At 42.0% G+C, this 8,177-nt stretch overlaps 1 protein-coding gene across 13 annotated transcripts in view; it reads right to left on the bottom strand.

Moving 5' to 3' along the window:
• Nucleotides 1-8,177, bottom strand: part of LOC131677187 (serine-rich adhesin for platelets) — a 945,885-nt gene that overhangs the window by 413,858 nt on the left and 523,850 nt on the right. For 5 of the 13 annotated variants that reach the window (XM_058956885.1, XM_058956880.1, XM_058956893.1 and 2 more), the window contains exon 1: nt 7,284-8,087. The exons of the other annotated variants lie outside the window; for them this stretch is intronic. The gene's annotated coding sequence lies outside the window, so the exon portion shown is untranslated. Of the gene's footprint in view, nt 1-7,283; nt 8,088-8,177 lie in introns of those variants that run through there. 13 annotated transcript variants of the gene reach the window in all.

Raw genomic sequence — 8,177 nt, 5'->3', positions numbered from 1 at the left:
AATAACCACAACTAAGAAAACATTGTAAATAAAAAACTGTTGCATTTTAAAACAAATTCCATAATTTTTGCACAGCAAAAACAAACATATTTCTCAGTAAAACTTAACTAAACCTAACCCAAACTCAGTGGATCCGTTTTCAATCTCTGGTCGGGAGACCAAATCGAAGGTTAGTGCACAACATCGGAACCCTTCGAGCAGCCGCTGGCTCCGGACCATGGCAAGAGACGACGACGACGACGCCAGCAGTTCGAAAAACAAGACCCGGGTTGATGAGAATAAATGGGAAAACAAGAAAATAAATTAATTACCGGTGAAAAGTGAGGTTAAATATAACTCAATTTGTTATCATCGAGTTGGAAAGAGATGGCACGAACTGGAGAGAGAGATATGTTTTTCTATACGGTGGCCGGGACGGAGGTGGTAGCGATGCCAAAAGGCGATGAAAAACAACCGAATGGGTAATGGATTTTCCACCACCAGTTCAGGGCACCGCCACCGAGGGCGACAAACTCCGAAGCTACTACTCCGCACCCGGTCGGTCGGTCGGTCGCTGGATCGCCGCGCAAAGTAAGTCCCCGCTCGTTCTGGGAAACTATTCTCAATGATGATTAATTGAGGTTAGGTCGAGATAAATTACGACTGTTTATCTCCGGAACAGAACTAGCTGGGCCGAGATGAGCTCCACTCTACTCCGTGTACGTACGTGTGTGTGTTGGACAGATTTAATTCAGTATGTGGCACGGAAGCGTGCGCCCGGTTTGTCGTTCGCTGGGGAAGGCAGTGAGGGACGAAGAAAATGTTGTTTTCTTTCACCACTTTGGAAGCACGAGACACAATGTCCCTCCGCGTGTTCTCGTGTATCCCCGATATCGCCGGTCGCCACATACGGTTCGACGACGTCCCACGGCTTCTTGAACCGTTTCTTTTTTTTTGGTGTGATGATGGAAGGTAACCTTGAAGTTTCGCATGAATACCAGCGGCCGTGTCTCGAGCTGTGGACATGTTCGGGTGCTATTTGCTTCGATGTTTGGCACGAAACATAATGGAGGATTTCGGTTTCGCTTCTCGCAGGACGTCAGCTGATGCTGATCTGTAGCCGGTGATGGATTACCGTGCGGGGGAGGTGACACCGGATTTCGGACAGGTAGTGCGTCGCTTAGACCGATGGGGAGATTGGTATGTTGTGGAGATCATTTATCTTGGGACGAATTATGGGCAAGAGTTGGGAGAATGGTGCCTCGTTCGACGTCAGACCGACAAACAGTGCTGGCCTAGAAAGTCCCGAATTGGTATGTTGTGTATTTTATTATGGTATATCATACAGCTTTTTTGTTTCTACGCGGTGAAGAGAGTATGAATCTATGGAAGCTTATTTCCATAAATATAACTAATGGAATAATTAATAATTCCAGAGTTACTCAAGGTAGTACACTAGGTTTGCTATTCTTCACATTGTTCGTCAATGATATGATCTTCATTCTAAGGATTGGAGGAAAGCTGCTTTTTGAAGATGATTTGAGTTACACCATCAAATTGACGCATTTAACAACTGCTGTATAAGCAAAAAAGCAAATACCGAAAAAAATTCTGCAAAACTTTGCGGCAAAAGAAAAACCACTTAAAACTGATAAACGGCATGCGTAGTGCCGATAACAAAATGTTAAATTTGACAGTTCTATATTGGTGCTTAATACCGCACAAAAAAAATGTGAAGTCAATTTCTCTTCTGTAATGGCACAATATTCTGGCTTTTTTGGCATTATATCAGCACTATATTATCATATAAGCTTTACAGCCTGTTGAATACTGCGCTATATGCAGATCTAAAGCAGATAAAAGTTTGGTTTCTTGGGTTATTTGATATGCATCTCTAGGACCCTATCTTTTTCTATTTTATTTCGATTATAAAGGTTTTAACCTTAAGGTCATTTGCTTCCTCGGGTTAGAAAAATCTCTTACGTAAAATTTCTAACCCTATGTAAAAGGCAATCGATTTACCAACTACGCTACGCCTACCCCCTTGCAATCTTTTATTATTTCCCTGCAGTTTGATATTAAACGAAATAAGACATCATACACTACACACGCCAAACTAAGTTATATCATCAAGATATAAGAGAAGGAAATATTTGCATTTGAACAGCTCATGAAATAAAGAATGGAAAATTGTACAATTTTTGTAGTTTCTAGAATGATTTTTCCCATACCCGGGTCGCCGACTTTTTAGTGTATTGATGTCAGAATATTCTATGTCGCCGCCGATTTTTCTCAAAAATCGACATTTTTTCTCAACCTGTTGTCGCTTTTCAATAAGCTGGATCAATGAATTCCATGAACAGTTTGAAGCTATGAAAACTTGAATGTAGTTCTACTTGAACTGATGCTAGTTATTATCGTCATTCTTTTTAGGGATTTCATCAAAATACCGGCTTCCATATGGAAGCTGAGGTCCTTCGGATGGATAAGCCTACATCAATGAAATGCAGTGAGTAACAATTTGAAGGCGGCCATGTTGGCCTAATAAAACTTCAGATGGTTCTAATAAGAAACTCGCAGACCAACGAAGAACTCATTTGGGTAGTAATATAGTAGCATGGCCTTCAAGTTTATTCTCAGTTTAGAAACAAGACTGGAGTTACTCAAGGAAGCAATTTGGGACCATAATTGTATATATTGTTCCTCAGTGTACAGGATTGCTGCATGTTGTTGGATGTAAAATAATGTACGCTTATGACCTTGTAATCTATCCTAAAATAGATTGCCTTCGTCCGAAAGATCTTCTGATGTCGCGTTATTACATGTAAAATTACCACCGGCATTCGAAAGGCAAACAGAGATGAACAGCAACATCATCGACAGGTTTTCAGTGGCGATCCTACGTGGCTTCTCTTTTGTCGGGTCTCACGGTAAAGAGGGACAAGTCTGTCTTTACCAGGAGACATGTTGGTAGACTTGAGTGATCTGTAGTTATGCTGCCTAAATTCAACTCCTGCCAATAGAAGACAAAAGATTGGCCTGTAAGATTTTAAGCCTGTTTCTAATGACCTTGTCACTTCTAGTTTTTCCGATCTGTATTTTTCACATCCTTGCTCTTTCTTGAGTACTATGGTTCTAAATTTTCATAACTTTCCCTACCCAGTAATCTCTAGCTAATTGAATGTTGTTAAAAAGTAAAAAAGTTACTACTTCCTGCGCCATCACAATGTAAAAAACCTGTTTTAATCCACCTAGAGGTGCAATTGTGCCTTTCTGATTTCTCCAAATTATGATTTAATAGCTGGTTCGTACAATATAACATTATGGAAATGTCTTTCATTCTTATTACACTTGGTAAGTATATATAAGAGCACCTTTTTGCATTCATTGCGGTATCGGTTTGAATCGGAGTTTTCTATGTGATTGCACTCCACAACCCGTAACTCCGGAGCCGGAAGTCGGATGGAGATGGAATTTAATATCGGTTTCCGGGGACGCAACACCTTTCATTTGAGACTAAATTGATCAAATCGGTCTAGCCATTTTCGAGAAACCAATATAACTGTTATTCTGAATTTGGATGCTTCCGGATCCGTCGATGGTGGCCAGTGTGGCCAAAGAGACTTTGAATGACTGTTGGTGACCTAGATCTACAAATTCAACAGTTGTGTTTACATTTTGGAAAAAATTTCACCTTTTTACATTCATCGCAGAATTCGTTAGAATCGGGATTCACTGCGTGATCGTACGTATCACCCTGTAATTCAGGAACCAGAACTCGGATTCACACAAAATTCAACAGAAGCTGATGAACCTTTCATTTAAAATCAACTTTTTCAAAATCGGTTTAGAAAATTCCGAGAAACCGATGTGGACAAATCAACAAATTTTGTTTTGTAACCATACTCTTCAACTCGTAATCCGGAACAAGATGTCGGTTGAAAATGAAATTCAATAGCAACCTATGGGAATATTATACCTTTCATTTGAATCTTAGTTTGTAAAAATCGGTTCAGCCATCTCCGAGAAACCGATGTGGACATACATACATACATACATACATACATACATACACACATACATACACACATACATACACACAGATATTTTGCGATCTCGGCGAACTGAGTCGAATGTTATATGAGACTCGGCCCTCCGGGCCTCGGTTAGAAAGTCGGTTTTTGGATAATAACCTTTCTATATGAGAAAGGCAAAAGAATAATATTTAATTAGCTTAATCAGCATGAGTTCAATGTTATCTTCATGTGATTATATTTTGAAATGTTGGTGGAATTGGTTTGAAAGTGGAGGGAATGGGGGGTTAATAGAGTGGGAGTGGAGGATGCGAAATCCTTCATCTTATTTCGGTATACGGGGTGGATGAAGGAAATGCGGGCGTGAGGGTGGTCCAAGGGGAGGGGAGTGATGAAGGAGGGAGGTGTAAGGGCAAGGCGGGGGGAAGGCATCGGTGACGCAATACTCAACTGCATATTTTGCCTTCCATTTGAGACTTGGTTTGAGAAAATCGGTTCAGTCATCACCGAAAAACCGATGTGACTTTAATTGTGGAATATGCCCGGAATTCCGGAATCGTCGATAGTGGACAATATATTCAAAGAATGTTTGATTGGCAATCAGTGATCTAGATCTGCGATTAGAAGTAATTTGGTGACCATTGCAATAGTTTTTAGCCTCTGAGGTATTACGATTGTACCGATTTATTTGGGAAATTCCAGTGTATCCTTACTAACACCCCTGTAACTGCGGAAGCAAGAGTCAGAACAGAATGAAATTCAGCAGCAGTCAATGGTATTACTGTATCTTTCATTTGAAATCAAGTTTGTAAAAATCGGTAAAGAATTCGTTGGGGAATGGGTGTGATATTAGCTTAGGAACTTGGCGGGTTCCCCGGGGGCGTCATGAACTGTCATAGATGGCCAATGTGGTCAAAGCTGCTTTGATTGATCATTAGTGATCCAGACCCGCAAACTAGAGTAATGTTACATCAATTTTAATATGTTTTACATCATTTGAACATCATGGTAGTACCAGTTTATATGAGAATTTGCTGTGTGACCGCACTCTTCAACCCGTAACTCCGGAACCGGAAGTCGGATCAACTAAAAATTCAATAGCAGCTTATGGGAGCGTTATACCTTTCATATGAAACTAAGTTTGCGAAAATCGGTTCAGCCATCTCTGAGAAAATTGTGTGAGTTTAAATGACACACACACACATACACATACACATACATACACACACAGACATTTGCCGATCTCGACGAACTGAGTCGAATGGTGTATAACACTCGGCCCTCCGGGCCTTGGTTAAAAAGTCGATTTTTACAGTGATTGCATAGCCTTTCTTTATATGAGAAAGGCAAAAATCCAATTGTTCACAATTCGAAACTCAAATGTTAACAATTCGAAATATCACGAAAAAGTTGAAATTTGCCGTTTCTAGCGTGGAATGTGTTCTCAATCGGTTCCATGAGCTTTGGATCGGCAATGGGATAGTGTTAGAATCGGTCACGGGAAACCCAGAACTCTCGGGTCGCCAACGAAAGATCGTATAGCAGGGAGAAGCGGAATCTAGTGGGCAGAATACGCTCCCGGAAGAGTTACGATCGGGTTTCATGAAATACAGAAAATGTCTTTTCATGAGTGACGAAACCTATTTCAAGATGAAGTCCAGCCAGCTTCCTGGACAAAATATTTTATCTGGCCAAAGTATGAGGCGATCTTTCCAAAAAAAAAATCTACCAGATAAATTCGCTAGGAAACTGATGATCTGGCAAGGGATTTGCTGCTGTGTTCTCCAAATCAAGTAAGAGTGGTGCAGTCTCAGGGAATCCTGGCCAGATTTGGCAACCTGATGCTACAACTGGGAGATGGATATCATCGACAAGGATTTTCAAAGCACCCAACTGCCTCAATTGCGCCCAATCAAAAACATTACCAGATATTAAATAAACTACCGTGTTTTCACAGAATACCACCTTTTCCGCGGTATTCTGTGAAAACACGGTAGTTCCCTCAAACTCCCACATCATAATAGGAAAAGCTGCTGGATTTCCCATTCGATGAAAATGGAATTGAATTTCAATATTTTTCACTGAAACACAACAAATACAGACGGATATGTTGACATCAACGAAACAATACATTCGCCAACAATATCTGTTCCGCGTTCTACCATACCTTTGTATGCGGAGTGGTAGCAACGAAACACAGAACCACGACAATATAAATCCGTGAATATAGACTGAACCGAAGCGTCCATCGCGAATGTGTGAACTACACCACATGACGGAGGGACATCATCAAACGGCGTGGTATCACCCCGGAAACCCGTTCCCATCGACACCATCGCCTCGCTCCATATTTGCTCGATCTCGGATATCAGAGATACTGTAGTACGAGACAACGGCTCCAAACTTCCCTCCCCCGCCCAAGCCAGTCGCACCAATACATTCCATTTGGGAACGTACAAAACACAATGCACTAACCTGGTCAGGGTACAAAAAAAAACAACAACCGCACTCATCATCGCAACAATATTCAACCTGTCACAGTAGCCACGGGGATCCGCGGAACCACCCCCTTCCACGTATCATACCATCCTCAGTGCCACATACACTGCAGCACAATCCTTTCGTTTGTGGGAAGAAGTTAAAAATAGACTACTTCGTCAATGAACAAAAATTCGCTTCGTTATTATCTGTCAAAAATTGATGAATGAAAGGTTTGCTGTTCTTTCAGGACATCAACAATGAGAGAGCAGCTGTGGGCACTTTCCATCGATTGAAATGTGGTGTGAGATGAATGTTCAATTCTGTCAATCTGTCAATTTGTCAACTGTCAAAATAGCATCAACAACTACGTGATAATCTCGAAAACTATGACGTCAATACGCTACCCTCCTCATCCGACTCACCTATAAATGTGAAATGTGTTGAGGTTCTGTAGCTCATCACTTTTAAAATGTCTCCCACAGTCCCGTTGCCCATTCGGTCGGATGTTTGTAGGTATGTACTCGTGACCCATAAATTTTTCTACTCGTGTTTATCCCACCATGCCAACGAATGAAGATCTATGTGCCATCGGGAGACGAAAGGCTCTGGGCCTCCACTGTCTCCCCTCGTACCAACCCCACGCAACCGGCCAGGTGTAGGAAAAATCGATTTTTACTACGAGTACACACTCGGAATGGCAAAAAAAACACTCACTGTTGCTAGTGTTTAAAATGTACCGATTTGCGTCGCCATCCGAGAAGGATCATCCTCCTGCTCGTTGATACTTACTTCTTGCTCGTATTCCCGTCGGCAGTTGCGGCTTGCAGAGTTAACGGCGGCCAACCGCAGGACGGCAGCTAATCCAGGTATGGTCCGTCGGAAAAAAAAACTTTCGATTCACTAACACTTTTCACTCAATATGGTGGTGGTTTCGATTCACTAACCATCAGGTAATCAGAGATTGAATGGTTTCTTATGAGCAAAGTATTCTATCTAGGAAACTCACTCGATCAATCCTTCCAGCGATTTCCGTTTTCCGACTGAAACAACTTTCAACTAACTAATGGTAGGAAAGAACATTTTGGATTCACTAAAACTTCCTACAGGTAAGTTATGTACAAATATTTGAGCACTCGTCGACCCGTTTGTCTCACTCTCCGTTTTAAACAATTTTCTTCACACCTGCTCTAGCTCCCCCCAGTCGATTAAGAGCATCCTTCGACAGTGGATTTAAATTTTCCTACCATTGCTCCGACGGCGGAGTGGCTGTCATCGGTCTGCCGCCACCTGCATCCACGTGGAACCTTTAAAATTAAACAAAACTTTTAGTTTCCAAACTCCTTCCTGCCGTCGGGTATCGCAGGAGCAAAAAAAAAACGCACACACACGCACACACTCCCGTAAGCACTCTGGGACTCTTGAGCTTGCCGCTATTTTTTTTTTCTTCTTCACTGCTGATCTAATGGTGGCTGGATGGGCCTTTTCTGGGATGATGATGATGTTCAAACAAACTGAAGCAAAGAGCGCGACCGTCTCTACAACACCGTGCGGACTAGAAGAGAGCACATCGGCAACGACGTCGAACCGTGTGGCTTCTGATGCTTCTTCTGCTCGGACAGATCGACCAACCCGTCCTGATCGGGAGAGCAAATCCGCATCCTGAAGTGCCGAAAAGCACACGAG

The sequence above is a fragment of the Topomyia yanbarensis genome, chromosome 1, assembly GCF_030247195.1.
Source record: "Topomyia yanbarensis strain Yona2022 chromosome 1, ASM3024719v1, whole genome shotgun sequence".
Lineage (NCBI taxonomy): Eukaryota > Metazoa > Arthropoda > Insecta > Diptera > Culicidae > Topomyia > Topomyia yanbarensis.
This window is presented reverse-complemented; position numbering and strand designations above follow the sequence as displayed.